Source organism: Sarcophilus harrisii, chromosome 5 (assembly GCF_902635505.1).
Source record: "Sarcophilus harrisii chromosome 5, mSarHar1.11, whole genome shotgun sequence".
Classification (NCBI taxonomy): Eukaryota; Metazoa; Chordata; class Mammalia; order Dasyuromorphia; family Dasyuridae; genus Sarcophilus; species Sarcophilus harrisii.
Window position 1 is genome coordinate 248,390,631 of NC_045430.1, and position 8,195 is coordinate 248,398,825.

The 8,195-nt window shown below is 44.8% G+C and overlaps 1 non-coding gene across 1 annotated transcript; it reads right to left on the reverse strand.

Moving 5' to 3' along the window:
• Positions 1-7,695: 7,695 nt before the first annotated feature.
• On the reverse strand, positions 7,696-7,825 carry LOC111721181. The gene has a single exon (XR_002770509.1). It is a non-coding gene; the product is annotated as a small nucleolar RNA SNORA5 (small nucleolar RNA).
• Positions 7,826-8,195: the final 370 nt, after the last annotated feature.

Here is an 8,195-nt window from a genome sequence, read left to right on the forward strand (position 1 = left end):
CCAGGTCATTGACCCTGACTAGCTTGAGCTGGTTCAGTCTAGTAGGACTATAGTTTAAAAGGTTACAAGGATCCATTTCTGAGTGGTTGGATGGTTATCACAATTCTCAGAATTCTAGCTCTCAGTGGAAAACAAATTTTTGTCACCCCAAGCTGGGGCCCATCTATCTCCTAGTATATCCTTGACCCATTCCCATGCTGAATTCTGGGTGACTAATGTGAAAACTGGTTTGGGGATTTTTTAGTAAGAAAAATACATCCCTAGTATGATGCTTCTACTGTCGTGTAGAAACCTTCAAGAAAAGCTTGTGACCCTTTGGTATGGCTTGTCTTGTGTGTATACTTTGTGTTTCAGCAAAATATTTTTTATAAATCTTAAAACGATGGCCAAAGGGATCCATGGCACGTTACCATAGGCGTCTAGTGGGATCCATGACACGTTACCATAGGCGTCTAGTGGGATCCATGGCACGTTACCATAGGCGTCTAGTGGGATCCATGGCACGTTACCATAGGCGTCTAGTGGGATCCATGACACGTTACCATAGGCGTCTAGTGGGATCCATGACACGTTACCATAGGCGTCTAGTGGGATCCATGACACGTTACCATAGGCGTCTAGTGGGATCCATGACACGTTACCATAGGCGTCTAGTGGATCTCCTTAGTGTGGGGATTCCTTCTCTGGGGTAGCTGCTGGTGGGGTTACCTGGAATTGCTCAAAGAGATAAAACCGTCTGGGCAAGGCAGTTGTACGTCCCGACTCTACTTTCATGCTCATTCCACATCAGTCTTGGATTCATCAGTAGCATAAACTCTATTTGAAACGGACTGTTTACCTAATATTTCAGCAGCCTGTTTATATAACTTTTTTTTTAAATTTGGTGAAACGTAGCAGTCTATGGTACAAGAAAATCCAAAGCTAAGTGCGAATACACCTCCTGGAAGCCAGGAGTGGGGAGAATTAAGCCACAAAACTTGAAATGGCTTTGGGATCTCGAGTGTGCCTTGAGAAGGAGGGGATCTTGTCGGGCAGCCCAGGGCTCGCCACCTTCATGTTCTGGTGGGCTGCGGTGCCGAGAATGGGGGAGGGAGCTTGGGGTGGGACCCACGTGCCCCCCTCCCCAGGAGCTGAATGCTCGGGCTCAAACCCTGCCTCGAAGAGTGGAACGGGGAGAACAGGTTTCTATGCAGAGTGTGTGCAGGCAGGACCCAAGTTCAAATCCCCGAATGCTGTTGTGTATGTTGGGTTGGAACTTGGGACAAAAGGAGGCAAACCTTTGTGCCCACTCCAGGAAAGTCCTGAAGTTTACACAGGACCAAACGTAGCTCTGTTTTTTCTCCCAAACGTGAGTCAGAAGCCCCAGGGCAATAAAAGGGGGCCCCAGCAGCCAGGGCTGGATAGCCGTGGAGCAGCAGGCTCCCTGGGGAAAACCCGGGCAAAGCCCAAAGGAACAATACTGCGCGAATCTGGGAAAAAGCATCCCAGGGAGGCATTGCAATGGCACAGTCCTGGTCTGGAGTCAGCAAGAACTGAGTTCAAATCCAGTTTCTGATACTTAGGAGTTGTAGAGCTTCCTTCTGTTTCCTTCTTGTTAAACGGGGAGAAGAGCATCCAGGTGGTGAAGGCTAAATGACATAAGCACTACGGTGTCTAGTATCGAGTAGATGCTTAGTGAGATGTTCAGTTTCCTTCTGAGAAGGAAACCTTGGAATTGGGCATTCTCAGAGGCAAGAGAGGGAGGGAACAGCCAAGAAGAACAGCGGGCAAAAGGAAGCATCGCCCTCCAAGGAAAAATGACCTTTGAATGGAATGAAGACTTGGGGGCACCATGTAGGAACTTTGAAATAAAACCGGAGACAAGAGAAAGCAGAAAGACACTCCTGAAAGGAGCCGCATGATGTAGTGCTAATAGTCGAAGCGGGAGTAACAAGGTGTCTTTTCAAAATCCAGTCTTCTGAGGTCATTGAGGGAGATTTTTTAGAAAGGAAAAAACAAAATTTCCCCAGGGAGAGTTCTTCTGAAGCTTGAAAGGGGGAAATAGGAAAAAGAGGGTGGGAGGAAAACCTTAGTGTAAAAAAGGGTGGGAGGGTGGATCCCGTTATTTCCCCTTTGGGGTTATGGGAGAATACAAATAAAGGGATGGGAGAATGGCCATCAGGTGAGTCTAAGGATAAAACACTCATCGTTGGGTGAAGTTCAAAAGTGGACTAAATGAACAAAATTAATTTCCTAATCCTGAAAGAGGCAAGATTAAAAGGGGTTGAGAAGAAAAACAAACCTAGAATTTAAGTGCATGCTTTGGCTTGCCTCTTAGACTATTAGGAAACTATTTAACAAATTGTACATTAAATTATGGCATTGTCAGAGAATCCTGATGTGTCAACTGCCATAGAAAGGAAGGGAGGATTAAAAAGCAAATATACTTCAGCTGCAACATTAGAAAGAAATCCCGTTTTGAAAGACTTAACAATGGATATTCCCCTTATCTTGACAGGAATGAGGGGTCACAGGTCAGAAATATATTTTTGGACCTGCCCACTGTGTGGTTTGTCTATTGAGTGTTGACTATTTAACAAGCTTTCCCCCCCATGGTTTTTAATAGGGATGGAAGAGATCTATAGGAGAGAAGAGATTAATAGTGATATAAAAAAGAGGAGAGCTATTAAACTGTTTTTTTAAACGTACAGCAGAACGTTAAGGAAGCGCAAACAAGGACACCTCTGAACAAATGTTGTGCAACTTAGACTCACATTTCATATAGTCTTTTTTTTTGTCTGTGAAGGGAAATAATTCTTCTTCAGTGTTTTAAGTTCATGATTTTAAAAGATTAAAAACAAATTAAGAGTTTGGACTAAATCTTTGACTTCCGAGTGTGAATTCAACAGTTAAATAGAGAGTTGTACTATCTGCTTCACAGGTTTGTTGTGAGGCTCAGATGAAACAAAGTACTTTTGCCATCTTGTATTAGATGAATTCAACTATTATGACTTACACCCACTGCCCTTGAGGATATGCTCTCTTCCAGTTAACCCCAAAAGCTGAGAAGTTGAGGTGTTTTCTTAGGTAAATCTGTGTGTCTCTTGATTTTTGGTTAAAAGGGATTTGGGTTTGGGGTTTCTGGATTATGCCTTAGAATAAGCGGCCTTATATAGCCAAGGACTGATGGAAATGACCCCAGATGTCTGACTCTAAACCAGCTTTTCAATCTCTAGCTTGGAAGAATGAGATCTAAATCGTCACCATGTGGTCAGCAAAAATCCGATTTACTGAACAGCTAACTGCATATTCTTGTGTTTCTTCCATGCCTCATAATATCTTAGTTGAACGTCTAGAATCTAAGGATCAGCCATGTGGGTTAGGGGGTGAAAGGAATGAGAGTAAAATGTGCCCTTCCCCCTTCCATTTGCCATCCGCAGGTTCTATTTCATTTACATGGTTCTGCCTAAGCTTATTACCAGCTGTTCCTCAGTCTCCGCTCTGCCTTCCCCATGCATGGGAATCATTCCACCTAGGGAGCGTGTTCTCCCAGAAGGCATAAGCCAGTTGCCATTGACCTCCTTCCTCCCTTCTCTCAGACAAGGAGACTTCTCAATACCAACTTCCCATCTTAGTGCTTGGGTTTATCTACTTGGTGCTTGAGAGTGGTTTGTTTTTCTGTCCTTTGTCCCCGTCTTCAATTGCATTGGAACTTCTCCTTTTCCTTTCTCGGAAAGGAGAGGGTTCGGTTTGTACCATGGACTCTGCCCAGCTGTGGGCCTCCCCCAGGGACTCGCCATCTTTTTAACTTGATTCACACTTAGCTCTTGTCTGTGACAATATTTCAACCGCTCAGGTTCCTGCTTTAGGGCAGACATTGTTATTTTTTACCTTTGGATCTCTACCACCTTGCACACAGTAGTTGCTTGATAAATGCTTGGACTGAATTGAAACACAAGTGACAGATCTTCTGAAAGCCTTTCCATGTCCGCAGCTCCTGGGGGAAAATAACAAAGTCGTTTCCCCAGCACTCGCTATACCAATTATATAAAATGCAGAGTTGGTTTTTTCCCCCTTTTTCTGAGATGTGTCTTAAGCCTCACTGCCAACAGTGTTTAGGAAAATAAGCAGAAATAGTAATGGGTAGGAATCCCAAGGGGGCTAGGATCACATATTCTGGGGCATACAAATTCAGCTGTAACGATTCATATCTGGTTTCCTATAATTCCTATAATTTCCTATAAAGTCTTCCGACTTTACATTAATGACGTCTTGACGCTCTTTGACAAAAACAAATCCCTCTATTAGTTCATTAACCCCCACACTACTTTTTCATAGCTTTCCCATAGATGAATCTTTGTACGATTGGTTCTCCTGTGAGACTGACCCAAATACTGAGCATTTTTCACACTGCCCAGGGCAGCAAAGCCAAAACCTAGTTCCTTTATTTGTTAAGACTTTTTATAACAAGCCTCCTTTCCATCCTTAGCAAACTTTCTGACGGCCAAAGGGAAAAAAAAATCATGCCATCCGAAATAAACCCAGTATTTTCCCTGGAAGTATTGTAATATTATTTGCATGAGAAGAAAGATGTTCCCTTGTTCTTCGATTCTCATATTTGGCCATCTATATTCCGGGTGAAAAGGAAGCATAGATGCACATTACTTGGGGATGATGACACAAGGATGAGCTGCTGTCGGGTCCTTGTCAGTAGGCTGCTGAAGCCCATGCCATATGGTGTTTGAGAATGTACAGAAAACATACCTGTTGAGGAGCACACTTCAGTGACCTCAGCCGGACCTACCTGGGAGACTTGAATGGATTATTCCACATTAGTTGCAAGGCCAGTTTCAAAACAGAACAAAACACCTGCAACTTCTCTGAAGAGAGAAACTTCTTTTAGTAGGCAAGATAATAGACTGAGGTACTGATAACTTGGGGCGGGGGGTGGGTGGGTGATGGAATGGTAATATTTACTGATGATGGCCAACTGTTGATTCAAGGCTTTTACAACAGCCATTTTCAGATGAGTCAGCCCAGATAAGACATAGGCGTCTTTGTCACAGTGTAAAAACATCCACTCCCCCAAAACATTTTGCAGATTTTTTTTTACTTCTAATGACAAATGTGGATACATGTTTAGAATAAAAGGATATTTTACAGATGTAGAAATTTTCCATGGTGATGAAAAGTAAAAATTTATCCAAGAGATGAGAAAGCATCCTTTCGTACCCTAGAAACTCACCTTACTTAAGCTTTATTGAAAACATTGTCGGTACTATCAAAGGTACTTGGGAAAATGGGCTGTTTGTCTAAGGGGGTAGCAATGGTGATAGCCAGAGTGTGTTGGTGACAACTTGAACTAGCTTGGGGGAGAGGCAGTTTTTCTTTTTCTGAGATCCACTTGTTAAACATTTACCAGTATACTCCCAGAGGATCAAAATCTTTTGAGCTATGTGTAGTTCCCAGTGGTATATAAAATGTGGCAAAAGGGGGACAACTTGTGTCTTTAAAAGTGTTTTTGAGGATTGTTTGCCAATAATTTTGATTATTTTACTTTATCCCTGTTAATTTGTATTACCACATCAGTAAGTAGATGCTTGGGTTGTAAATACTTATTGATTGGTTCCAATCACAGATTACTCTTAAGGGGATATTTGTTATAACAAATTTTCCAAAAGGTCCTCAAGAGTAGGAAGGAGAAGTTGGCCACGAGAAGGAAGACTGGGTGGAACTAGTGTTTTGTGGAAGCAGAGCGATCTGCAGAAGAAAATAGATGGCGATCAGTACACAGGAAGTGCCTCACTTTCTGCTGTATTTGGACCAGTGTGTGGCCTTCATGAGGTCTCTTTAACGCTCTCTGAGCATTAGTTTCTTCACCTGTGAAAGGTAAAGTGTAGCCTAGATGTCCCTTTGAAAGTTCTTTATGGTTCTGAGTTCAAGTTCTTCCTGAAGAATCATGGTGAACCTTGCCATTGTACACCTGATAAAATGGAGTTAGAGAGAATTAAAAGGATTTCCCTTGAGCTCTGCCTCACGTATTTATCTCATAGCCAGGGATCCAAATTCCCAGTTTTTGTATTTCCCTTCTATCGCTTAACAAAACTTCTACGTGTTTATAGGTATACACACCTGCACGCCAGGGTGGGGCTTTTCCTGCATCATTGACTGACTTTGGGTACACAGTGATGTACTGGTGCAATTCATAAGGAGTGTGGAGAACTGAATTCTCCCTGTCAGCTCTTGAGATACTCCAATTACCAGGAAGCAAGACCTTGTACATGGAATTGCTTCTTAAAAAAAAAAAGTTTTTATTTTCAAAACATATGCATGGCTTAACATTCACCCTCGAAGAACCTCGTGTTGCTCATTTTTCTCTCCCCTTGCTCCTTCCCCTCCATCAGACAGCAAGTAATGCAATATGTTAAATGTATTTCTTCTAGATACATTTCTACAAATAACACGTTGCATAAAAAAATCAGATCAAAAAGAGAAAAAAATAAGAAAAGAAAATGCGAGCCAAAACCAAAAATTGGCGATGCACATTCAGTGGCCGGAGATGGTGTTCTCCATCACAAGACCATTGGAACTGTTCTGAAACGTCTCATTGGAGAGCCACGTCTGTCAGAACTGATCATTGTATAGTCTAGTTGTTGCCACGTGCAATCGTCTCCTGGCTCTGCTCGTTTAACTTAGCAACAGGTCATGAGTTTCTCCAGGCCTCTCCAGTCAGCCTGCTGATGATTGCTCAGAGAACAATAATATTCCACAAACATTCCTATGCCATGACTTGTTCGGCCCAACCGATTCCCCGCCTGATGCGCCTCCACTCCCTTTCCAGCTCCTCACCACTGAGAAAAGGGCTGCCCCAAACCTGTGGGGCCCTCTACCCCGTCATTCCCTTTGTGATGTCTCCTCCCGGGGCATCAGCTTCTTTATCTGTGAAAAGGGAAGACGCAGACTAGATGGGCCTTTCAGATGCAGACTAGATGGTCTGAGATGGCCTTGCTTCTGCCCAGTCGTCTGAATGGCCACGCCAGAGCCCGACGTCAGCGAGAATGGCGGGCAGGTTGTGCGTCTTGTGGGGGCTCCGTCCCCCCAGGAGCAGCCCGTCTAGGCCAAGCAGATAACCCCCCCAGACCGGGGGCACCCGCTCGAGAAGAGTGGTCAGGGACACAGGGCATTCCTGACTCGATGTCACAAATGTGCCGAGTAACTCTCGGGATTAAATGAGCCCCTCTGGCAGCCATGGGAGCCCTGGGATGGAGAAAGGAAGCGTCTGGTTCTCTGCACAGTCACAGACTCTCGGGCCTCCCTCGCCTGGCTCTCAGCAGGGAAAGCGGTGGTGAGAATAAGGAACAAAACCAGACTGGGAAACTGACCCCCCCTTAGAAAAAGGTCAACTGGACAATCAGGAGTAAAGGGGCTGGTTTAGGTTGCAGACTGTGAGCAGGACAGCCAGCAGCCAAGGCCCCGAAACAGGCTCTCTTGGTTGGAGGGCTGGCAGAGGCTTAGTGCCAATGGAAGGCTGCCACTCCGCGCCGCCGTCAAGAAACAGACAAGCGGGCAGGGGGAGAACCAGACATCTGGTGAATTAATAAATGCCAGTGGCTTTGTTTGAAAACAACCGGTTGATTGGCTCTTGGACAAGGTCATCAATTGCTCTAACGGTTGTCCTTTTCCCCACTGATTTTGTCAGCGTAGACCCACCATTTTCCCTTTCCCTGGCAGACACAGCCCGGCCATTTTCACTCAAGTCCCTGGCCCTCGAGCCAGAGAGTTGCTGCAGCAGCCCTCCTGGGTTACTCCTGGGGAGAGCCCGAAGGGAAAAGTAAAAATAACTGCCCCCTCGGGGACTGACCTCGGGAGCTGTGGAGAGAGGAAGGCTAGATTTCCCAGAGAAGGTTGTGGTATTCGCCGCCTTTCCTGTAGAGGCCATAATACAGTAATTGGACTCAGAATCAGAGGGCTCAGGGTTAAAACTCGCCTTTTCTACTTAGCGTGCAACCCCTGAGGAATTCCATCTGGGCCTCGGTTTTCCAATCTGTATATTGGGGAAAGTACGGGGCTTTTGACAAGTGACTGGTACTGGCCCATTGTGAGGAGGAGGGGAGCTTGGGCACCTAGTTAGCAAGAATGATTATTAGTGAAAATGGGAAGCCACCTGATCTAAACTCCTCTCGCCATCTAGCTTATCTTTCAATCCTGCTTTCTGT